This window comes from Aegilops tauschii, chromosome 5 (genome assembly GCF_002575655.3).
Source record: "Aegilops tauschii subsp. strangulata cultivar AL8/78 chromosome 5, Aet v6.0, whole genome shotgun sequence".
Taxonomy (NCBI): Eukaryota; Viridiplantae; Streptophyta; class Magnoliopsida; order Poales; family Poaceae; genus Aegilops; species Aegilops tauschii.
The window spans coordinates 419241101-419266760 of NC_053039.3; positions in this window are offsets into that span (position 1 = coordinate 419241101).

Here is a 25660-nt window from a genome sequence, read left to right on the forward strand (position 1 = left end):
GTATAGATTTGGTTCTGCCATCACGTACCACCAGAAACAATTCCCGTGTGTTGCGGAAGCCTTTGCCACAGAGCTCATATTGCAGAAACATTTGCAATAGAGGATGTGTTACAGGAAAAAACGGTCTTCACCTTTTTGCAACATAGATGATGTTGCGGAAAGGATTTTCGCAACATGGATGATGTTGCACAATTTGTTTTGCAATAGAAGATGATGTCGTAGAAGCACGGTTGCCGTTTGTAACACCATTGTTGTTGCAGGAGCTCGTCTCTTCTCTTCCTCCATTGCGCCGCCTTTGGGATTGTGGTGGTTGTTTGCACGTCAGCACCAGGACACCAATGACTGTGATGGTGGATGGGGCTGGGCTGACAGATCTCATCGGCCCCGGCCGGATCAGTGCAGTGGGCGCGACAAGGCCACGATGAACGACGTGCAGTAGCTAGCTAGGTCCTCGGCAAGACACGGGGATGTGGCAGCGAGAGGGGCGCAGGACGGCGGTAGCTTCGCCCCTCTCCCCAAGCTCGCAGCAGTATTGCAATAGCTAGATTCGGCCATGGGTGCTATCTCTTCTCATGCACGGCAGAGGATTTGGGTACGTGCTTGGGGATGTACATCCATGGAAGGGACCTGGAGGTAGAAGACAAGGTTAAGGAAAAAATGTGGATGTGCTCTTTTGGTTTGAGATACGAAGAGAAGAATGGAAGAGTGGTTGTGGGTCCTATGTGGACACGTGTCGCACAGTCGATGGATTGGTTGTGCAACATAGTCTGTGTTGCAGAACCAGCCTCTGCAACAAGGGCCATGTTGGAAAGTTCTTGTGTACAATAAGAGTTGTTAGAGCATCTCCAACAGCCGCCCTATATAAGCACCGCGCTGGAAAATTAGTGGTTTTTGCATGCGCGCTGCCACTGCGGGCGCTCCAACGGAGGCGCAAAAATCGTGTGCGCGGTATAACTAGTTCAGCACGTGGTCCGAAATGCCATCGCGCGCCGTTTGTTTGCTGCGCCCGCTCCCGCGCGCTGCACACTCGAGCACCCGCGCCGTACCCTCTCCGCCGCACCGCTTTCGCCTCTCCCGCGCTGCCGCCGACGAATTCGCCTGATGGATGGGCGCGCCGACATCCCCCTCACCCCTTCCTACACCCGCGACCCCTCCACCGCCGCCGCAAACCCTAGCGCGGGGAGCTTCGGCTTCGCCATCGCCGGTGCTCCTCCAAGCACCGGCATCGTGCGTGGCCTTTTCATTCCGCCACGGACGACCTCGGCGGCGGGTGGCGCCGCGCCGGCGCCCGCTGTGAAGCCACGTGCCCCCCTCTCAAAGCTCCCAAATGCGGCGCCCGCGAAGAAGGGCAAGGTGTTCGCGAAGAAGAACAAGGCGGCGGACGGCTCCTCTAGGCGGCAGAAGAAGAAGCTTGCAGGGTGTGCGACGGAAGCGCCGGCGAGCTCACTTGTTGAGCCGGCGGCCGACGTGCACAAGGTGTTCGATAAAATTCCCACAAGGTAAAATTTCGCCCACTTTTTGTTGTTGTTGTTGTTGTTTTTTGAATGCATACATATGGATAGCTTATTTGCTTTGTTGTATATACTTTGTAGTTTCAATGATGAGGCATATATGTCAACTATGTGTGTTGGCTCCAACAATTCTCATTGGTCTCAAACCAATTAGATGCATTTCGATGATCATGAGTTTGAGGTGGACGAGGATGGTGAGGGCATCATCGATGCATCAAAAGGAAGAGGGGGCAACTACACCATGGACAAAGACATCTTGCTATGCAATACTTGGTTGCAAGTGTCGAGGGATCCCTCCGTTGGAGGGGATCAAAGTAGAGATACATATTGGCTTCAGATGAAGGAGCACTTTGATCTACACAACAAAAGTGGAATTGACCGCTCCGGAAGATCTCTTCGTTCCCGGTGGTCGACAATCAACCGAGATTGTCAAAGGTGGGCGGCCGCACTTAAGGCAGTTGACTCGTTGAACCCAAGTGGCACTAATGATAGAGATAGGGTAAGTGCCATTTCTTTCATGATTCTTCCATGTTCATCATGCTTCTTCTTGGTGTTTCCAATGCTAACTGGTTCTTTTGTTTGTAGCTCACTATTGCACAAAACTTATTCCAAGGAGAGGAGAAGAAGACCAAGAAAGGGAAGATTAAGAAAGGGAGACCATTTACCTTGCCTCATTGCTATAAAGAATTGAAGGACGATGAGAAATGAAAGCCCCGTGATGGCGTCGATGATGAGAAGAGCAACAAACGCAAGCAAACTATTGATTTGGATGATGATGAGGAGGAGGCATCAAGTGATGACGGCAAGAAAAGCCCTACACCAAACTCGGTTTCCTACTCCAAGCCAAAAAGACCGGATGGGCGCAAGAAAGACGAAAAAGAAAAGAAGAAGAGGAAAGGATATGACGAGCTAAAAATGCTATGGAAGCAATTGTGAACACAAGAAAGGAAGCGAACAAGGTGAGGAAGATGGCAAGTAACCAAGATGCCGCGGCCGAGGAGAGGAGGGTGGCGGCTGAGGAGAGGAAGGTGGCATTGGAGGAGAGGAAATTGGCCATGGAGGAGCGAATTAGGTTGTTGAAATGGGAGAAGTACCTGTTTTTCATGGACATCGATGAGAAGCAAAAGGAGTAAATCAATCTTGCCCGTGAAGAAGTCTTGGTCCAAAAAAGAGCCATGGTTGGCATGGGCGGCATGGGTGGCATGGGCAGCATGGGCGGCATGGGCGCCATGGGAGGCATGTGCGCCATGGGAGGCATCGGTGGCTTCGGAGCTACCATGGGCGGTATGGGAGGCATGGGTGGCTTCGGAGCTATCATGGGGGCCATGGGAGGCATGTGTGGCTTTGGAGCTACCATGGGAGGCATGAGTTTTGCATCTCTCGTGGGAGGCATGGGAATACCTCCTGGTGACATGGGTGGAATGTCTTCCAGTGTGTCTCATCACACACCTTTGCATGATGCCGTTGAAGATCTTGCCAACACCGTTCGAGCTCCACATGATGAAGCGGCACGCGACAATGAAGAGGAGGAGGAAGAATCGTCTTCAGATGAGGATGATGAATCGGAGGAAGAGGAGGACGAAGACGAGGACGAGGCATGATTGTTGATGTGCCATTCGTTTGTGTGAACTTTTATGTCATGAATTTGGCTCGGATTTTGAACTTGTTCGGATGATGTTGTGGACATGAATTTGAACTTTTATGTCATGAACTTGTTTGGGTAATTTTAAACTATGCTATGTCTTGTTTTGATGTTTGAAATAGCACCATATTGTCTCTAAAATGCAACATATGGTAAGCGCCGGCTGCTCGCGCGCGCTGCAGTTTAACGCGTCTGTTGGAGCAGCTCGGGCGCGCTATATTTTGCAGCGGCCGCTGGAGCCAGCGCACCGTGGTGCGCAAAAACTGACGGTTCCGACGTTGTATTCTGTTTTTTAGCGCGCCGCGCGTCTGTTGGATATGCTCTTATGTGCCGCACGATTAAAAGTTAATCTAACGACTGTGGAGGCGACTGACGCGCGCCAGTGATCCGCCCGATGATGCCAAGCATTTTCCACAAAGAAAAACAGCCGTAGCAAAAGGTTCAACTGATGCGTCTAAACAAGACGCGAGTGTAGGTTATTTTTTTTTGAGGAACAAGTGTAGGTCATACTCCCTCCATTTTAAAATAGTGCGCCCGCGTTTCTCGAGGTTTAATTTTGATCATAAATTTAACCAACGAGACTGACTGCGGCGGGAGAAAAAAATTATATAATTGAAAACTTGTTTTGAATACGAATTTACTGGTACAACTTTTGCTCCCACCGCAGGCGATTTTATTGGTTAAATTTATGGTTAAACTTGAAGCACGGGAATAGAGAAAGCACTGTATTTTGAAACGGATGGAGTACTACAGAATCTTCGTATTTTTCAAAAAAAAAAAGGAAAACAAGAAAGAAGATATCAAAGAATCATCGTGCTATGTGCATTTAGTACAGCCTTCATGTGTCTAACTATAACCTGAACTATTGACAGGAAGATCAGATCAACCGATCAACCGATCATCCTATATATGTGCAGTTAGTATCTACGTAACCTTGATGGGTCTATAAGCTGAACTATTCGCAGCTAATAGATCAGATCAACCGATCAGCCGACAGCGACAGCCTTGCCGTCCGTGCGTAGCTAGTGGCCAGGGCCCTTGGGGCTGGGCCCAGCCGGCAGCCTCGCCAAGAGCATCTCCACCGTCTCCCTCGCCTTGTCCGCCACCACCACCGCGGCCGGGTACACCGCCGAGTACATCGCGCCGTCCCCGCTCCTCTCCGCCGGCGCCGGCCGCGCCGCGCCGGCAAGGCCCGCTCCGGCGACCAGAAGGACGACCACGAGCGCTGCCGCTAGAGCCGCCGCGCGCTGCCCCGACGACGATGCCATCGTATAACTGCCGAGAATCGAAGATGCCTCTGGTGTAGGCTGCGCTGAACTCTGAAGAAACTACTACTAGCGAGTCTGCTTTCGGACGGTTGATTGATTGGTTGGTGTGGTTCGTCGGGTGTGCGAGCGTGTATTTATAGAGTGGCGGTGATAGGGTCGGGTCTCGGTGAGGTTGACTGACGTGTTTGCTGGGCTCACAGAATGTAGCATAAACTGTGGAAAGGGAAATTTCCATGGCGCGTGAGCTTAGCTGAGCTCGTGGAAGAAGACGTAGACATGTGGTGACCAATCGGCGATGGAAAAGGACGTACGGGCTGCTGACCGGCCGACCGACGAGGTGTGAATTGTTGGCCTGCGACTGCGAGTCAACAAGACCTGGCATTTAATTTCCAGCTAACGGTCTCGCAGCTGGGGTGTGCGAATTTGAAAAATGGAAGGTCAGAATCGAGGGCTCAAATTCTGTTGCGGTGTGCGAGCTGTTTGTTTGCGCAGAAGAGAGGACGTGTGAATGTGAGCACCGGCCTAGCTCGCCAGCCGGCTTGCCTCGGTGGACTTGCCTCGTTGGTACCAGGCAACTTTCTCAGGTACTAAAAGTGCCAGGCGCCCGCCTGCGGATCATGCGTTGTCACTCCGAGGCCAAACTCCAACCCTAGACTCCAAACGAATGTCTGCTTTGTCCGAATTTTAACTATTTGCGTCCGTAAAAAACGGACGGCCGTGTTCGGTTTTGGTGTCTGCCTACTAGTGCACCCAACCGGCGGCCGCATCGCATCTTGTCCGATTTGGCATTTGGAAAAAAAATCGACTGTGTATTCTAAAAACATACTATAAACTTAATTGAACATGAAGATAACTTAAAACGGTTAAAAAGGACAAGGATCGGGTGGCTAGGTGGCTGACAAGTGGGTTCGCACATGCGTGTGTCTTTAATGTGGGCGGTGGGAAGTAGGTGGGCGGCCTCCACGCGGGCCCGAGGCGGACGAGGAGCGGGCGCATGGCTGTCTGTTCGCTGTCCGTTTGGACGCAAACTAGGAGCAAGTTTGCTTCGGAAATGGATCGAGCCTGACGCCAAACGGGCCGAATTTGGGGATGGAGTCGCGCATTTGTCCGCTTGAGTCAAAACGGATACGCGTTCAGATCAAACTGTCCGGACCCTTCAAATCATCCAACGCGGTACAGTATAGATTCGTAAACTTCAAAATCACGCAATCCGGACGCAAATCAAGGGGAGGTTTGTGGGTGTCCGGACTCGCCACCACATACGCGTTTGGACCACCGTCACATACGCGTCCGACACCCTGGTCCTATCTAAAAATATCTCCTGCAGGATCACGCTCCCTAAGTTGCATTCATGCCCGACCCAGGTTGAACGCGTGCGGTCATTGGAGCTGACGCTGAAGCGGCGCCAAGACTGTCGGCCGCGCTGCGTCCCGGTCTCTATGTTGGTTCAATGTCGGAGAGACGTGACCGGACAGGATGGCTCTCTACCGCACTCCACTACAGGAAAATACTTGTAAGTAGTTATCACAAATACTCGGTGAACGACCTTTTGACCTCAGCTACCGGTAAGCCTAGTGTTGCGCCCGGTTACGCTGGTCAGCTTAGATAATACAGACAATGAGTGTAAGCCGAGATCTTTTTCATGGGGACTCGGCTTATACCTGCACTTGCAATGACATTTGGTGGAGTTCCTAGGAGCTGACACGTAGGTTTTATGATCGGTTTACATGTGTTATCCGAGTATAATACTCGACTTATATCCCGAAATGCTTTTTTTGTTGGGACAACCCTGCAATTCAAACAACATACATGGAGCCATTGAGAACTTAGCAATATATAGAAGTTCACAACCAAAAGCATGAGTCCAAGGTCACAATCAAGCATGAGTTCCAAGTTCATAAGTAAACAATCATACAAGTCCATGTATTAGCATAAGTTCACAACTAAGCATGAGTTCCTAGTTCACAAATAAGAATAAGTAAGATATGAAGTTCACGAACAACAAGCACCACACACGCTCTAGGATGATCTTCGTGGACACTAGCTCTTAGATATGCTCTATCATAGCATTCATATGTTTACCAGAGCATTTGTAGAAGAATCACAACAGACAATTTCATCAGATAATGGTGTTGGTTATGTCTTACAGAAAAGAAGTAACATTCGCTCTGTTGTACTAACCATAGATACGATAACATAAACACCACAATAACGATAAACTGGACAAAGATTATCAAAATCTTTAGCCCACCAAACCCAATCTGTCCTACACCCTTGCCTACTCCAACATTGCTCTTGGCTTTGAGCATGAACTTAATGTAAGCATCATCTGCCTCATGCGTAGTCTTAAACCCTTGAAAGGAGTTGTTGTTGTAACCAGACATACATTCATGGCATGTCTGCCATGAATCGTAGGCTCCTAGACACCTCCCTATGTACACCACATACCACTTCAATTAAGACAGAAGAACAAGATTTGAACAAGCAGGAGGAACAACACAAGGTTAGAAGAACACATGGAACATAAGCAACATTGATGATTCATATACCCAAAAGCACCACAAGTTCGACTCCGACTCGACATCAGCAGCTACATTCACTACATGGACATCAAACTATCTAGCTAGGCTACTCCGAGAATGGAGCTCTACCCAGACTGGTAGTCAATGAAGCCAGTGATCATGGAGTCATGCCAGGTGAGCATTGAAGGAAATATACCCTAGAGGTAATAATAAAGTTGTTATTTTATATTTCCTTATTTCATGATAAATGTTTATTATTCAAGCTAGAATTGTATTAACCGGAAACTTGATACATGTGTGGATACATAGACAAAACACCATGTCCCTAGTAAGCCTCTAATAGACTAGCTCGTTAATCAAAGATGGTTAAGTTCCTAACCATGACATGTGTTGTCATTTGATGAACGGGATCACATCATTAGCAGAATGATGTGATGGACAAGACCCATTCATTAGCTTAGCATTATGATCGTTCAGTTTTATTGCTATCGTTTTCTTCATGTCAAATACATATTCCTCCTACTATGAGATTATGCAACTCCCAGAGACCGGAGGAATGCCTTGTCTGCTATCAAATGTCACAACGTAACTGTGTGATTATAAAGATGCTCTACAGGTATCTCCAAAGGTGTTTGTTGGGTTGGCATAGATCGATATTAGGATTTGTCACTCTGAGTATCGGAGAGGTATCTCTGGGCCCTCTCGGTAATGCACATCATAAGAAGCCTTGCAGGCAAAGTGAGTAATGAGTTAGTTGCAGGATGATGCATTACAGAACGAGTAAAGAGACTTGCCGGAACGAGATTGAACTAGGTATGAAGATACCGATGATCGAATCTCGGGCAAGTAACATACCGATGACAAAGGGAATAACGTATGTTGTCATAATGGTTCGACCAATAAAGATCTTCGTAGAATATGTGGGAGCCAATATGAGCATTCAGGTTCCGCTATTAGTTATTGACCGGAGAGGTGTCTCGGTCATGTCTACATAGTTCTCGAACCCGTAGGGTCCGCACGCTTAACGTTCGATGACGATTTTGTATTATATGAGTTATGTGATTTGGTGTCCGAATGTTGTTTAGAGTCCCAGATGAGATCATGGACATGACGAGGAGTCTCGAAATGGTCGAGAGGTAAAGATTGATATATAGGACGATAGTATTCAGACATCGGAAGTGTTCCGGGGGTACCGGATACGTACCGGGTCACGGGGAAGGGGTTCCGGGCAACCCCGGTAAAGATATGGGCCTTATTGGACCAAGAGAGGGACAGACCAGCCCACAAGGGGCTGGTGCGCCCCCATATAGGCCGAAATAGGAGGAGAAGGAAAGGAGGGAAGGGAGAAGGAAAGGGGAGGATTCAGCCTCCCCCTTTCCTTCCCTCCCCCTCTCTTTCCTTCCCCCTCCGATACTTATGGAAGGGGGGAGGCCGACTTGGAGGAGGCGCCCAAGTAGGATGCCTCCTACTTGGGGTGCCCCTTGCTGCTCCCCTCCCTCTCCCACCTATATATATGTGTGTGTGTGTGGGGGGGGGGGCACCGCTAGAACACACAACATTGATTCCTAGCCGTGTGCGGCGCCCCCCCTCCATAGTTTAACCCCCCGGTCATATTCACGTAGTGCTTAGGCGAAGCCCTGCGCGGATCACTTCACCATCACCGTCACCACGCCGTCATGCTGACGCAACTCTCCCTCGACACTTTGCTGGATCAAGAGTTCGAGGGACGTCATCGAGCTGAACGTGTGCAGAACTCGGAGGTGTCATACGTTCGGTGCTTGATCGGTCGGAGCGAGAAGAAGTTCGACTACATTAACCGCGTCGTCAAACGCTTCCGCTTTCGGTCTACGAGGGTACATGGACACACTCTCCCCTATAGTTGCTATGCATCTCCTAGATAGATCTTGCGTGAGCGTAGGAATTTTTTTGAAATTGCATGCTATGTTCCCAACAGGCATCTCCCGCTTAGTGGAAGACCCATCATCCTCAACACTAGCGTTCAACGAAATCAGCGGAATCGGGTCATCGCTCTCATCTGGCGGTGCTTTTTTTGTCGAGCTCCTCGAGAAACTTCTGTTACTCGGCATGAAGGCGGACCATCATCTAGCAAATTCCTTTGGCTTTCCGTTGTTCCTTGAGGGACTCGTAGACTGCATTGTTCTTGGCGAGGAGCCGCAGGTTCACTTGAACGAGTGTGGCCAAGTAGTCCTCAATGGCACACCCGGTCACCATGTGGTCCACCTCCTCCTCGACTAAGGAGTCGATCCTAAAGTAAGGAGAATCATTGGGCGATGCCATGTCCTTGAGGTCGGTGCTAACAACTAACATTTCATTAATGGAATTCGTATCACAACGTTCTTGTAGAGTTGAGTCTACGATGCCTAATATCATGTTGCACTCATGTGCAGTCCCTACAAAACCATTAAGTTGGTGTTTGAACTTTGAAGTAGTATCGCACAAGCGATGAACATGTCGGGTGACATGCATCCACACAAAATAAGGAGGTGGGGACTGTACCTTTGGACCTCTGAACATCATGACACTTGGTCAATAGTAGCATGCTTCTTATGAGGACTACATTTTATTACCAAAACCATTTGATAAAAATGTGTAAGAACTCCGGCGATGATTGTATCTAACAACTCAAGCTCATGACAAAAAATGTATTTCCCCTATGTTAAGGCATATCTCTCTAGATGTAGTTTTGGTGATTGATGACAACATGTTTGCGTACTAATCATGTGCTTTGAGCATTTCAGAGATTCATCATTTGGCACGAGACGATTTCTTTCCCCTCGGAGTGTCATTCAAGACGGTGTAGCTCTTTCGTTTCTTTTGGTGGATTAGTTTCGTAGGAGTCACCGTACTATCAAGAGGGGGTCCGCTTTGGTAAGGCTAGGGTGGAATCAACACATACACATCCTCTTTACACCCTCTGAGCCTTTCCGCTTCATTGGAGATATCTTTCCTCTCTCTTTGGGCTGAGTCTGGTCCCAGCGGTAGTACCGCGGTACCCAGCGGTAGTACTGCTTAGGGGTCACAGGCGGTAGTACCGCTCCGCAGCGGTAGTATCGCCGGTGGGTCCTCAGCAGTACTACCGCTACGGTACCAGGCCCCTACCGCGTCGACTCGAGGGGTCATTTTTCGTGTCGGATAGTGCGGTACTTTGTAGCGGCAGTAGGGCGGCAGTACCGCTCATGAGCGGTAGTACCGCCATACCACCGCGGTAGTACTGCTCGGGTCTGCCACTCCCCTGCCCTCCAGTCGCCACGGTAGTACCGCCCAGGGGGGCGGTAGTACCGCTGTGGTCAGCGGTAGTACCGCTGCCTCCTGCGGTAGTACCGCCCTCTGCGGGGCTGTTGTGGGGGGTAACGGTTGGATTGTTCCCCCACTATATAAGGAGGTCTTCTTCTTCTCCAAAGTTGACCTACCTCTTCCCCCAAAAGCTCCATTGTTGCTCCAAGCTCCATTTTCGCCCGATCTCTCTCCCTAGCCAATCAAACTTGTTGATTTGCTCGGGATTGGTTGAGAAGGCCCCAATCTACACTTCCACCAAGAGAAATTTGATTCCCCCCACTTATCCCTAGAGGATCTTGTTACTCTTGGGTGTTTGAGCACCCTAGACGGTTGAGGTCACCGCGGAGCCATAGTCCATTGTGGTGAAGCTTTGTGGTGTCGTTGGGAGCCTCCAATTAAGTTGTGGAGATTGCCCCAACCTTGTTTGTAAAGGTCCGGTCGCCGCCTTCAAGGGCACCAATAGTGGAATCACGGCATCTCGCATTGTGTGAGGGCGTGAGGAGAATACGGTGGCCCTAGTGGCTTCTTGGGGAGCATTGTGCCTCCACACCGCTCCAACGGAGACGTACTTCCCCTCAAAAGGAAGGAACTTCGGTAACACATCCTCGTCTTCACCGGCTCCACTCTTGGTTATCTCGTCCCTTTACTTTCGCAAGCTTACTTGTGTTAAATCCCTAGCTTGCTTGTGTGCTTGTTGTCATTGCATCATATAGGTTGCTCACTTAGTTTCATATCTAGATAACCTAGTTTGATGCAAAGTTTAAATTGGTAAAGAAAAGCTAAAAATTGTTAGTTGCCTATTCACCCCCCCTCTAGTCAACTATATCGATCCTTTCAATTGGTATCAGAGCCTCGTCTCTTTATTAAGGACTTTACCATATGAAGAGTATGGTTGACGTCGTAGACGGTGTGGAGGAGCACTCCGGTGTGAATCCGGTCTCGTCTACGGGAGATGGGGGTACCTCGGTCTCTCATGAGGAATTCAATGTGGCGTTGGACACATTGAAAACCTTCATGACTACCGAGGTCGAAAGCATGTTTAATAAATTCTTAGAAGGGCTTAAACTTTCCACCACACCATTGAAAGTGGGTGATCCCACCAACAAGGTGACGGATGCTACCTCCGACAAGGGGGAAGCTACTAGCAAGAAAGCTCCTTCTTCTAGTGGTAAAAATGGCACCGACATCTTTGCCCATGTAGAACCTCCACTTGTCTATGGTGGACCGCTCCCTTCCACTCATATGAATCATGCCGGACCGACCCCTAAGATTGAGAAGAATGTAGATTTTGATTCTTGGGTCTATCGTTTTAAGCGTCATTTAAATCATGTGAACACTAACCTTTGGAGAATCATTGAAGAAGGTTTCTATCTGCATGACCGAAGTAACTTCACTCCTAGAGAAGTTGTGGATCATCAATTCAATGAGAATGCTCTCTTCATCATCCAAGAAGCAATCCCACCCGAAGATCTTCCTCATCTCCGGCCCTACACCGTGGCCAAAGATGCTTGGCTCCAAGTTGTTTCCCTCTATTGGGGAAGCGCAAGCATTCAACGCTCCAACTATGAAGTGGTGCAAGATGAAGCCGATGAGTTTGCAATGAAAGAAGATGAAGAACCTCGTGAGCTTTCTCGGAGAGTAACAAAACTCGCGGTCTCTCTCCGAGATCATGGAAGTAAGGACACGGATGGCAATTGGATCAAGCGCAAATTCTTCAAGGCAATGATGCCCTACCACAAAGCCATGTCCTCCGTCATTCGTCAAAGGCCGGACTTCCACACCTTGTCCTCAAGTGAAGTGTTGGATGAGTTTGTTGCTATGAGCATCTTGGACAAGACCGCCGACAATGCGGTTCTTCGCTCTCAAAGAGTAAAGAAGCCCAACCTTGCTCTAAAGGCCAAGGTTAGTATGGAGGAAGAGGAAGAAGAGGAAGAAGAGGAGGGCAACCTCGAAGATACGAAGTATGCCTATCAAGAACACATGGCTCTTGCTTCAAGGCCATTTTGGAGCAAGAAGAACACAAGGCCAAACTTCAACAAGAACAATTCAAGTGGCGCAAAGGGCAAGCAACGAGTGAGGACTTGCTTCAATTGTGGCAACGTGAGCCATTTTGTTGCGGAGTGCCCTTACGAGAAGAGGGAAGACAATGGTGGCAAGCTCATTCGAAAGGACAAGGCCAAGTCGTTCCCCAACAAGAGCAACTTCACCAAGAAGACTCCTCCCAAGGCATTGGTGGTACAAGAAGAGTACAATGAGGATGATGACGATGATGAAGATGGTGAGTCGGTTGCCATGGCCTCCGTTGCCATTGCGATGACTCCACAGATGTCTCTCTTCGACTCACCCAATGAGAACATCACCGCCAAGTGCCTCATGGCTAAAGCCACCAACAAGGTAACCCCCAACATCAAAACTACCATCATTAATCATCCTTCTTCCACGGATAGCATTGATGAACATGAGGGGACAAATGTGGAGGAAAATGAGTTTGAGACCTTTATGGGTAAACTCAAGGGTAAATCCAAGAAGCACTTCGTTGCTCTCTTGGAACGACTTGGTGAAGCCAATGACATGATCGAGGCTCACGAAGATACCATCTCTAAGATGGAGGGGCATAGTCGTGACTATGCCGATGAGATTTCGGATCTTTCCAATGCTCTTGACGAAGAGCGTGGTCTTCGTTTGGCTCTTGAGGAGTCATACAACGATGATCATGCTAAGTTAAAGAAAGATCTTGATCATGCTCTTGTTGTGTCTCGTGTGCTAAACTCCGAGAAGGCAAAACTTGGGGTTGATCTTGCTAGACTCAAAGAGGAGTTTGACATTCTCGACAAGGCTCACAAAGTCTTGAAGGGTGTTCATGCTAGCCTCAAGGAGTCTCATGATCAACTCCAAGTAAAGCTAACTAAGGAGAAAGCCACCTTTCCTCATATGGTGTTAATTGATAATGCAAATGCTACTAACCCTTGTTGTGAGCATGTGCATCTTGTTGAGCAGAATGCTAAGTTGAAGGAGCAACTTGAGAAAGGCCTTGTGTCATGCATACAAGGTGAGAAGAACCTCAATGACCTTTTGAGCAACCAAAAGGAAGTTGTGGCCAAGGAGGGGATTGGGTTCACACCCAAGCCCAAGAACAAGAAGAAGAATGACAAGACCAAACGACCTCCTCCTCTCAAGCAAACTTTTGTGAAGGAGGGAGAGGGTGCTTCCAAGGAGAAGAAGAACAATGCGAAGGGTGGCGGTGTCAAGAAGGGTAATGCCACCCCTTCCAACAAAGCCGACGACTTTAATCCTTCTTATGTGTTATGCCGTGCTAGTGATGGGCATGTTTATGCCAAATTTGTTGGTTCTCCTCATGAGTACATTGAATGGTCTATTTGGGTTCCTAAGACCCTTGTTACTAACATCAAAGGACCCATTACAAAATGGGTACCTAAAACCAAGCATTGATCTCTTGTAGGTGTTTGCTTCCGGTGGGGGATCATGGTTGCTCGATAGTGGAGCTAAAAATCATATGACCGGAAGCAAGGACTTGGTGGTGGACGTGCACAAGATTCCATCTATGCCCACCAATGTCGAGTGGGGTGATGCCTCATCTTATAAGGTATTGGGACTCGGCAAAGTAGTCATTTCTCATGATCTCACGATCGAGAAAGTCATGCTTGTTGAGTCCCTTGCATACAATTTACTTTCCGTTCGTCAACTTGCAATCATGGGTTTTGCCACTTTCTTTGATATTGATACCATGGCCCTCTTGTGGAGCAAGACTCTTAAAGTAGCCTTTGTTGGGCATGTCGAGAACGGTCTCTATGTGATTAACTTTTCGGAGCGACCCACTAAGACCGCGACATGCCTAATGGCTAAAGTTGACGTGGGATGGCTTTGGCATCGCCGGTTAGCCCATGTCAATATGAGATCTTTACAAAGTCTTATCAAGGGGGACCATGTCCGTGGACTAACGAACGTTAGTTTTGCTAAAGATCGTGCTTGCAGTGCTTGTATCGAAGGAAAGCTTCATGAGAAGGCTCACCCTCCCACGACTCTCATTTACTCGAAGAGGCCTTTGGAGCTCCTTCACTTGGATCTCTTTGGGCCTCCATACTTTGATAGTCTTGGGGGTAGAAAGTATTGCTTGGTGATTGTGGATGACTATTCAAGATACACTTGGGTGTATTTCTTCAAGAGGAAGAGTGAGACCCAACAAACCGTCATTGACTTTGCAAATGAAGCCCAACGTCAACACAATGCAAAGATCTTGACAATAAGAAGTGACAACGGCACCGAGTTCAAGAACTACACCTTGGATGAGTTTCTTAGTGATGAGGGGATCAAGCATCAATATTCCGCACCTTACACCCCTCAACAAAACGGTGTTGCGGAAAGGAAGAACCGGACGTTGATGGATGCCGCAAGGACCATGATGGCGGAGTTCAAGTCTCCATACAACTTTTGGGCCGAAGCCATCAACACCGCGTGTCATGCATCCAATTGGCTCTACCTCCGCAAGGGCTTGAACAAGACTCCATATGAGATACTCACCGGTAACAAGCCCAACCTCAAGTACTTTCGGGTGTTCGGGTGTAAGTGTTTCATTCTCAAGAAAGGTGTTCGGTTGTCTAAATTTGAGGCTAGAGCTTATGAGGGCATATTTGTTGGTTATGCTACAAACTCTCATGCTTACCGTGTCCTCAATAAATCCACGGGACTTATTGAGGAGACGTGTAACGTGGAGTTTGATGAGAATAACGGCTCCCAAGTGGAGCAAAGTGGCACTTGTGATGTAGGTGATGAAATTCCTCCTCAAGCCATAAGAAGAATGGGTGTTGGTTTTATCCTACCCATTGAGGAACCCCTTGTGGCCGAAGGAGAAGGACAATGCTCCACTCAAGTGGAGCCATCACCGACCCAAGGCCCACACGCTTCCGAAGAACGAAGTGAAGGCCCTCAACCTCATGAACAAGACCAAGGGCAAGATCATGCTCAAGACGGTGGTGACACACCAAGTGATGCCCAAGGTCAAGTTCTCTCCTCCAAGCAAGTTCAAGATCAAGAACAAGCTCAAGACGGCGCTCAAGATGATCAAGTGACCGCTCCTCATCTCACCACCGAGGAGGAATTGGAGCGTCGTGCCGCCAAGATTGCTTCCAAGCTCTCCACCAAGGGTCATCTCATGAAGAATGTACTTGGAAGCATTCAAAAGGGGGTAAGCACTCGTAGACAATTGGCAAACTATTGTGAACATCATGCGTTTGTCTCTTGTGTGGAACCCCAAAAGGTATATGTAGCTCTCGAAGATCCGGATTGGCTCAATGCCATGCATGAAGAACTCAACAACTTCGAGTACAACAATGTGTGGAGATTAGTGCCAAGGCCAACGGAGAACCACAATGTCATTGGAACCAAGTGGATATTCAAGAACAAGCAAGATGCTCATGGGACCATCATCCGCAATAAGGCACGATTGGTGGCACAAGGCTACTCCCAAGTCGAGGGTATCGACTACGGTGAAACCTTTGCTCCCGTTGCTCGCCTTGAATCTATTCGTTTGTTGATTGCTTATGCTTCACATCACAACTTTAAGTTGCAACAAATGGATGTGAAGAGTGCTTTTCTTAATGGTCCTATTAATGAGTTGGTTTATGTCAAGCAACCCCCGGGGTTCGAGGATCCCTACTTTCCCGATCATGTGTATCAACTCGATAAGGCACTCTATGGCCTTAAACAAGCCCCACGTGTGTGGTATGACCACCTTACCAAGTTGTTACAAGATCGTGGGTTTGAAGTTGGGCTAATCGACCCCACTCTTTTTACTAAGAAGGTCAAAGGGGAGTTGTTTGTGTGCCAACTATATGTTGATGACATTATATTTGGTTCCCCCAACAAAGCTTTCAATGAGGAATTTGCCACACTCATGACCTCAAAGTTCAAGATGTCCTCCATGGGAGAGTTGAAGTTCTTTCTTGGTTTCGAAGTAAAGCAAAGAAGAGAAGGAACCTTCATCAACCAAGCCAAATACACTCAAGACATGCTCAAGAGATTCAAGCTAATTGATGTCAAGCCGGCGTCCACTCCAATGCCCACCAAGTGCCAACTTGACATCGATCCCAATGGTAAAGCGGTGGATCAAAAGGTATATCGCTCCATGATTGGTTCATTACTTTACCTTTGTGCATCTAGACCGGATATCATGTTGAGTGTGGGAATTTGTGCTCGTTTTCAAGCCGCACCTAAGGAAAGCCACTTTGTGGTGGTCAAGCGAATCTTTCGATATTTGGCTCATACCCCAAACTTTGGCTTATGGTACCCAAGAGGAGCAAACTTCAAGCTTGTAGGGTATTCGGACTCCGATTGGGCGGGAGACAAAGTGGATAGGAAGTCCACTTCCGGAGGGTGCCAATTCCTTGGTTTCTCTTTGGTAAGTTGGTCTTCTAAAAAGCAAAGTTGTGTGTCTCTCTCGTCCACCGAAGCGGAGTATGTGGTGGCCGGGAGTTGTTGTGCACAACTCTTATGGATGAGGCAAACTTTAAAGGATTACGGTGTCATTTGAGACAAAGTGCCTCTTTGGTGTGACAATGAAAGTGCCATCAAGATTTCTCTCAACCCGGTGCACCACTTCAAGACGAAGCATATTGAGATTCGGTATCACTTCATCCGGGATCATATTAGGCGAGGGGAGATCGAGCTCAACTATGTCAACACTCATGATAACCTTGCAGATATTTTCACGAAGCCGTTGGATGAAGCAAGATTTCGCGAGTTAAGGCATGAGCTAAATATCATTGATTCAAGCAATGTTGCTTGAACACTTGCACTCCCCACCATACTCGACTTGTTATCTTGTTTAGGTGTAGGCATGGACATGGGGGGAGTGTTGTTCTCTTAATGAACTCTCCCTCCCCTTATTATGCATAAATTGATCAACTCTTTCACATTAGCCATTTTTGATGGTACTTGTGCTTCAAAGACGAGTTTTGGTCATGGGCCCAAGGATAATTCTTCGCGGTGCCATACCAATTGACTCAAACATAGGTGGCCTCGGCCACCGCCCTCTCTTGTAGAGGTGTGTGGTTCTTGTCCTCTTGCTGGTGTTTTTGTTGCTTTGTGTTTGCTCTCTCTTCTTGCCGTTTCTTTTTCTTTTTCTTTTGAGATAAGCCTTTTGTGTCTAGTCTTTGGAGTCTTGGCTGGGCGGTACTACCGCTGGTGGTGTGCGGTACTACCGCTTATGATGACAAGCGGTACTACCGCCCACCCGAGCGGTACTACCGCTGGGGGGCGGGATCAGGGGGTTATGTCGGGGCAGGGGGAGGTTTCTCCTCCCCCATACCCATTCACACCGCCCCCTCGTCCCTCTCCTCTCTCCAGCGACTCCTCGCCACGGGAGGGCTCCGGCGGGCCGCCGTCTCCGGGCCATCCCTCTCCATTTCCTTTGGTGGAATCGATCCCCACCTTGTCCTCTTGCCATGGATGCCGGTATTGCCCTCGTTCCTTCTCTCTTTTTGTCTAGTTCTTAGATCTAGCATTTTAGGGGCAATAGTGGTTGCATCTCTAGATTTTTGGCTAAATCTCGGCTTGAGTAGTTTGGAGAAGGCGTCTAGACTATGTGGATTAAGTTTTGGTAGGATTATTTTTGAATTTGGCAGTCCGGTAGTGCCGGATCTGACCGCGGCAGTGGGAACCGCCGCGTACCAGTCTTGAGCGGTACTACCGCTTGAGCGGTACTGCTGCCTCTAGCCAGCGGCACTACCGCTGCCTGCCAGATTCCATCATTCCTCTACCACTGTTTGATCCATGTTGTTTTGTTTGGAGGCTTACGCCTTTTCTTTCGTGTTGGCTTTTCCGTTCGTGTGTTTGGTTCCAGGTGGTGAACGTCCTAAGGAGCAAGTCCACCGTGTCAACCCCGGTCGTGCAACGTCAAAGCGCCACCGCACATCTGAGTCAGTAGGTGCTTCCTCAAGTGCGGCTCCTCCGCCTCAACATCAGAAGAAGCTTGCCAACAGGCCCAAGCCAAGGGGAAAGACTGTGACGGAGTTGTCTGCTAAGGAGTTCTGGGAAAGGCGTCGCCGCAACCCCTATGCGGAAGACCAAGAACCCAATTTTGTCAACCGCCCGTTCTGGAACCGCTTTCAGTTTGCCATCTACTTTGATGTGATCAAGGCCAAGAAGAATCTCTATGTTAATGTTCGCTCCATCGACGCGGATGCCATGGAAAAGGATCCTGAATACTTTGGTGAAGCTCTTCAGATGTGTACTCAGCTCAACATTCTCAGAATCATGCAGTTCAACAAGGACTTTGATGCAGATTTGGTGGCTCAGTTCTATGCTACTGTCCATCTTGGAACTGATGAAGACAGGACTCTGACCTGGATGACAAATGGCAAGTTACTGTCTGTCAAGTGGAAGGCCTTCATGGAGTTACTTCACGTGGAAGATCGCGGTCTTGAGACTCCTGTCGGCTTTCACCCTCACCGCAACGTCAACTCCACTCACAAGCAAGCTCTCTGGCCCTACTGCACTGTGAAGGTTCACCCTGTGACTAAGAAGGAAACCTATGAGCTGTCTACCTACCTGGACATCCTTCATTGTGTCTTTCGCAAGACCCTCTTTCCTCGCATCGGGAATCTGGATATGGTCCACTCCTATCTCGTGGATATGCTTCTCTTCTGCCAGCATGAGAAGGAAGCAAAAACTGGCGAGTCTCTGGACATTTCTCATGTTATGTGGTCTGAACTTCTCACTGCCATTTCTGAGCGCAAGTGCCCGATCTATGGTCCGTTCATCATGCTGCTCATTGAGAAGGCCTGGGCACGTGTCCATCCCCAGGTGATGCTGGAAACTGGAGAATTGGTTTCTCATGAGATCAAGCGTCTGAGGAAGAAGGACAGTTGGGGCACCCCAGCCCCTAAATCCGGGGGTCCATCTACTGCTGCTGACATGGAGACCGAGGACGGGGCTGAGGCCGATGATGACGATGAGGATTTTGAGCCTTCTGGGACAGAGCCCTCTTGGGCAAAGAAGATCAAGCACAAGATGAAGAAGCTCTTCTCCATGGAGTCTCGTGGCCAGTACATGACTCATGTGGCTGAGAAGAAGGCCAGGGGGCGTCACAAGGAGCTCATGCGTCATCTAGGTGCGACCGTTGTCAGTGGGTCTGAGGGCCAGATCACTGAGGAAGAGGAGTGGATTCAGCAGCACTGTCCGTGGACCGATTCCGACACCGAGCAGTTTCAGACTGAGGATGGCAGTGCAGATGACCCTGCTGGGAAGTGATGAGAGAGCTCCTCAGTTTGCCTTCACCTGGAGCCGTAGCGTCGCTCTTTGCCCTTTTGGTGTCTCGATGCCAAAGGGGGAGAGAGCTTAGGGATTTGCTTTATGGTGTGCTTTCTGGTGTCGTCGTTTTCCTTGTTGTGTTGTTGTGTTTTCTCGCGATTTGCTTTGTTTGGTTGTGTGCCAGTGAGACCTAAGTTCCAGACATATGGTGTAAGACATATGCTACCTTATCTTTATCTATGTCTTTCTAGTACTTTGGTATCTTATGAGTTGCTTGTCTATCCTGTTATATTACCTGCTCTCATGTATCCTATGCTTAGGTTGTTGGACTATAAAATATAGGGGGAGTGTTGATCCTAATGTGTGTGTCCTACATTCCAAAGGCTCTACTAACTAGGTGCACACATTCAGGGGGAGCCCGTCTATATTTTGTAGTTCTAAGTATCTTTACTTTCATGATATATCCTTGTGCAAATCCCTGGTTGTCATCAATCCACCAAAAAGGGGGAGATTGTTAAGGCATATCTCTCTTGATGTAGTTTTGGTGATTGATGACAACATGTTTGCAGACTAATCATGTGCTTTGAGCATTTCAGAGATTCATCATTTGGCACGAGACGATTTCTTTCCCCTCGGAGTGTCATTCAAGATGGTGTAGCTCTTTCGTTTCTTTTGGTGGATTAGTTTCGTAGGAATCACCGTACTATCAAGAGGGGGTCCGCTTTGGTAAGGCTAGGGTGGAATCAACACGTACACATCCTCTTTACACCCTCTGAGCCTTTCCGCTTCATTGGAGATATCTTTCCTCTCTCTTTGGGCTGAGTCTGGTCCCAGCGGTAGTACCGCGGTACCCAGGGTAGTACCGCTTAGGGGTCACAGGCGGTAGTACCGCTCCGCAGCGGTAGTACCGCCGGTGGGTCCTCAGCAGTACTACCGCTATGGTACCAGGCCCCTACCGCGTCGACTCGAGGGGTCATTTTTCGTGTCGGATAATGCGGTACTTTGCAGCGGCAGTAGGGCGGCAGTACCGCTCATGAGCGGTAGTACCGCTTGGGTCTGCCACTCCCCTGCCCTCCAGCCGCCACGGTAGTACCGCCCAGGGGGGCGGTAGTACCGCTGTGGTTAGCGGTAGTACCGCTGCCTCCTGCGGTAGTACCGCCCTCTGCGGGGCTGTTGTGGGGGGTAACGGTTGGATTGTTCCCCCCACTATATAAGGAGGTCTTCTTCTCCAAAGTTGACCTACCTCTTCCCCCAAAAGCTCCATTGTTGCTCCAAGCTCCATTTTCGCCCGATCTCTCTCCCTAGCCAATCAAACTTGTTGATTTGCTCGGGATTGGTTGAGAAGGGCCCGATCTACACTTCCACCAAGAGAAATTTGATTCCCCCCACTTATCCCTAGCGGATCTTGTTACTCTTGGGTGTTTGAGCACCCTAGACGGTTGAGGTCACCACGGAGCCATAGTCCATTGTGGTGAAGCTTTGTGGTGTCGTTGGGAGCCTCCAATTAAGTTGTGGAGATTGCCCCAACCTTGTTTGTAAAGGTCCGGTCGCCGCCTTCAAGGGCACCAATAGTGGAATCACGGCATCTCGCATTGTGTGAGGGCGTGAGGAGAATACGGTGGCCCTAGTGGCTTCTTGGGGAGCCTTGTGCCTCCACACCGCTCCAACGGAGACGTACTTCCCCTCAAAAGGAAGGAACTTCGGTAACACATCCTCGTCTTCACCGGCTCCACTCTTGGTTATCTCGTCCCTTTACTTTCGCAAGCTTACTTGTGTTAAATCCCTAGCTTTCTTGTGTGCTTGTTGTCATTGCATCATATAGGTTGCTCACTTAGTTGCATATCTAGACAACCTACTTTGATGCAAAGTTTAAATTGGTAAAGAAAAGCTAAAAATTGTTAGTTGCCTATTCACCCCCCCTCTAGTCAACTATATTGATCCTTTCACCCTATGATACAATACCATAGGAGAACCATAGATTGAGATGTAACAAATGAATTAGATTGTCGGTTGGTTGGCGAATGATAACATCGATGATGGAGGGTAATCAAAAGTATTTGTTAATGATCTAATACGAAATGAAAATGAACAAAACAAATACTTATCTAAAAAGTTCATAACAATTATCATTGTGTAGTTGACACATAAAGCTACCTCTGGATTTGTAGTATGCAAGGAGCATAAGAACTTTATTATTCCTTGCTATGAACCTCATTTTCGGTGGTTGTCACGGCTACGTGGAGTACTGTTTAATGCCCTTGTTCTGGATACTAGAAATGTAGAGGGACTAAAACATAACTTGTATAGTGTATATATAGGGACATGAATGGATAGGCTGAACCAGCCATCAAAGCTTCATGAGGGTGGAGGTTGAACACATACATTTTTCACTTTTTAGATGGACTCTAATGCATTGTGAAAAACTTGATACATCAATATGTCATTAGAACCATAGGAGAGATCTCACAACGGTCGTTGTGCCTCATGGCCGTGGGCTATTGCAGAGGCGCGTATCAATTTTGTGGATGCGCCGGCGGTGGGTGAGGTGGTGATTTGACTATTGAGGTCGCCCAACACAACAAGGAGAATGGTTCCTGGGAGTGTTAATTAGAAGGTCAGAGGAGAGAACCAACTACAGGAGCACTTGGTGGAGAGATATGTGAGACTTGGCTGTGGTAGGGAAGGGTGTTGGCTTGGAGACTCAGGCAGCTTTCCAGAAAGCGTGTAGTAATGGTGAGTGAAAGCAAGTTATCAGAAGGGGAGAGTCACCATTGAAAACAATAAGGTGCACTATAAGGGCGAATAGCCGTGATGTCCACGTGTACTTTTACTGTGCCGAGGGATTTCCCAGTTAACACCTTCCCTGTAAAACATAGCGATGGAGATCAATCCCTTTTTCTTCTCCACCCTCCCACACAACTTCTTCTGTCACACAGCCCGCTCTCGACCACAACGCTAGGATTCCTAGCCGCCGCCGTGCGCATAGTCGGCCGGAGCCACTGATAACCCACAAGTATAGGGGATCGCAACAATTTTCGAGGGTAGAGTATTCAACCCAAATTTATAGATTCGACACAAGGGGAGCCAAAGAATATTTGAAGGTATTAGCAGCTGAGTTGTCAATTCAACCACACCTGGAGATTAATTATCTGCAGCAAAGTGATTAGTAGCACAGTAATATGATAGTTTTGATGATAGCAACAGTAGCAACGGTAACGGTAACAGTGATAGCAGTGATATTATAGCAGTAACGATAGCAGTAACAACAATAGTAACTTAGCAAGAACAATATAAGATAAATTCGTAGGCATTGGACCGGTGATTCGTTGGATGATATTCATCATGAGACAGTCATAACCTAGGGCGATACGATACTAGCTCCAGTTCATAAATATAATGTAGGCATGTATTCGGTAAATAGTCATACGTGCTTATGGAAAGAACTTGCATGCCATCTTTTGTCCTACCCTCCCGTGGCAGCGGGGTCCTATTGTAAACTAAGGGATATTAAGGCCTCCTTTTAATAGAGAATCGGAACAAAGCATTAGCACACGGTGAATACATGAACTCCTCAAACTACGGTCATCACCGGGAGTGGTCCCAACTATTGTCACTCTGGGGCTGCCGGATCATAACATGTAGTAGGTGACTATAACTTGCAAGATCGGATCTAGAACATGGATATAATGGTGATAACATAAACAATTCAGATCTGAAATCATGGCACCCGGGCCCAAAGTGACAAGCATTAAGCATGGCAAAGTCATAGCAACATCAATCTCAAAACATAGTGGATACTAGGGATCAGGCCCTAACAAAACTAACTCGATTACATGATGAATCTCATCCAACTCCTCACCGACCAGCGAGCCTACGAAGGAATTACTCACTCCCGGTGGGGAGCATCATGGAATTGGCGATGGAGATGTGTTGGTGATGACGAAGATCAAAGATCCCCTTCCCCGGAGCCCCAAACGGACTCCAGATCCGGCCTCCCGATGAAGAACAGGAGATGGCGGCGGCTCCGTCTTGTGAAATGCGATTATTCTTTCTCCTTGTTTTTTTCTGGAATAATGTGATTTTATAGCATCGGTTTCAGGGTCAGCGGGGTCACCAGGTGGGCAGCACCTACCTGGGTGCGCCTGGGGGGTAGGCACGCCCTGGTGGGTCGAGCCCACCCAGGTGCCCCCCTCAGGTAACTCTTGGCTCTAGAAATTCTCTTTATTGGTATAAAAAATCCTCGCAAAGTTTCGTTCCTTTCCAAGAACTTTTATTTCTGCACAAAAACAACGCCATGGTAGTTCTGCTGAAAACAACGTCTGTCCGGGGTTTGTTTCATTCAATATCATGCAAATCAGAGTCCAAAATAAGAGGAAAGTGTTAGGAAAAGTAGATACGTTGGAGACGTAGCAACTCCCCCAAGCTTAAACCTTTGCTTGTCCTCAAGTAATTCAGTTGATAAACTGAAGTGAAAAAGGAAAACTTTTACGAACTCTTTTGCTCTTGTTTCATAAATAAGCCTAAGCAGCACGGTTTTCAGCAAAGATTATAACTAACCATGTCGACAATAACTCTTAAAAATTATATTAACTCATATCAATGACATAATCAACTGGAGAGCAATAATAAAACATCTCAAACAGCAACATGTTGTCAAAACAACCATGATACAATATGACAATAGTGGTATCTCGCTAGCCCTTTCTGAGACCGCAAAACATAAATGCAGAGCACCCCCCAAAGTTCAAGCAGTGACTAAACATTGTAACTCATGGTAGAAAAGATCCAGTCATGATGCACCCAACATTAGCTATACACAATGCATCAGCATGACAACAGTGCTCTTAGGTTCTGGCACCTATTTGAGAAGGTGATGACACAACATAAAAGTAAATAGATTGTCCCTTCGCAGAGGGAAGCAATGATTTGCAGAGGTGCCAGAGCTCAAGTTTTTAAAACAGAGGTAAATGATCTTTTGAGACATGCACCCTTCTCATTCACTTCACGACTATCAATTATCAATATCTTCCATGCTAAACATGCTAGTGGAGGTTCCCAAGCGGAAATGTAAAGGTTATGACTCCATTGGGAGTTTTTGTTTGATTATTTGTAAGCTCTTTTCTTTTTGCAGTTTGGGACCGGGCATCGCTATTACCGCCCTTTTCTCGTGTGATGGCAAGTGAATAAACACTCGACCTGGGAATAACCCGCTTAGCATGGAAGATACCGACTACCTCCTGTCGTTCCATGAACGATCCAGGCACACAAAAAGGATATTTATTTGAAGTTTTTAGAGATGGCACATGCAAATTTACTTAGGACGACAGGGTAATACCGCATATAGGTAGGTATGGTGGACTCATCTGGAATAACTTGGGTTTCAGGTTTTTGATGTACAAGCAGAGTTCCCACTTAGTACAGGCGAAGGCTAGCAAATAGGTTGAGAAGCGGCCAGCTAGAGAGCAACAACGGTCATGAACATGCATTATGCATAAGTAACATTGGATACTAGCATGAGTAGGATATGAACACCATGAACATAAATATCATAGAGGCTATGTTGGTTTTGATTCAACTACATGCATGAACATGTGCCAAGTCAAGCCACTCAAACATTCAGAGGAGGATACCATATCATCGTACTACATCACAATCATTTTAACGCAATGTTGATATCTAGGATAAATCATTATTCACTCCTAGCTTACTTATGCATGGCATGAGAAACTATAATCTCTAAGTGTCATTGCAAACATGTTTGATCATAATAGGCTGAATCATGGATACTAGGTTAAACATATTTACAAAAACAGAACAAGTCAAGTTCATACCCATTTCTCTCTGCCATGACCAGTTCATCTAATATCGTCATTATTGCCTTTCACTTGCATGGCCGAATGGTTTGAAAATAATAATAGTGCAAGAGTGCCGTGGACTAAGCTGGAATCTGCAAACATTTTATTCAAGAGGGGAAGACAAGGTATGTGACGCCCGGATAATCAAGCTACAGTAAAACTCTGCTAATGATGCCACGTCACCTCCGTTACTGTTACTAATCCTTCGTTAGTTCAAAACCGATTCAAAAATCAATTCAAAATATGGCAAACAACAAAAGTTTTCAAATATTAAAACTAAAATGTTCGGGGGGATTCA